The sequence below is a fragment of the Dendroctonus ponderosae genome, unplaced genomic scaffold (assembly GCF_020466585.1).
Source record: "Dendroctonus ponderosae isolate FM_Combo_2020 unplaced genomic scaffold, Dpon_F_20191213v2 Dpon_F_20191213_6, whole genome shotgun sequence".
Taxonomy (NCBI): domain Eukaryota; kingdom Metazoa; phylum Arthropoda; class Insecta; order Coleoptera; family Curculionidae; genus Dendroctonus; species Dendroctonus ponderosae.
This window is the reverse complement of record NW_026018814.1, coordinates 3,998,961-3,999,183: the sequence shown is the minus strand read 5'-3', so window position 1 is coordinate 3,999,183 and position 223 is coordinate 3,998,961. Positions and strand designations below refer to the sequence as shown.

The 223-nt window shown below is 36.3% G+C and overlaps 1 protein-coding gene across 2 annotated transcripts in view; it reads right to left on the bottom strand.

The window, feature by feature from the left end:
• The window catches only part of LOC109534627 (homeobox protein AKR), a 6,759-nt gene that overhangs the window by 3,648 nt on the left and 2,888 nt on the right, over positions 1–223 (bottom strand). The window lies entirely within an intron of this gene.

Below are 223 nucleotides of genomic sequence, written 5' to 3'. Positions count from 1 at the left end.
ATGCCTCTTCTTGAAACGCTCTTCCCAACTTTTAGAACAAGCAAACTCTTTGTTTTTGATTTTACTCCCCATTTCACTAGCATTTTCTTGCAAAACGCTGCCACTTATGGGAACGTTTTCTCGTCTTTTTTGAGTAAACCACTTAATAAGTCCCTTGTCAACCTTTTCATGTGCAGATAATTTTAACTTCCTACATCTAACATTTGTTTTGTCATACGCTGAT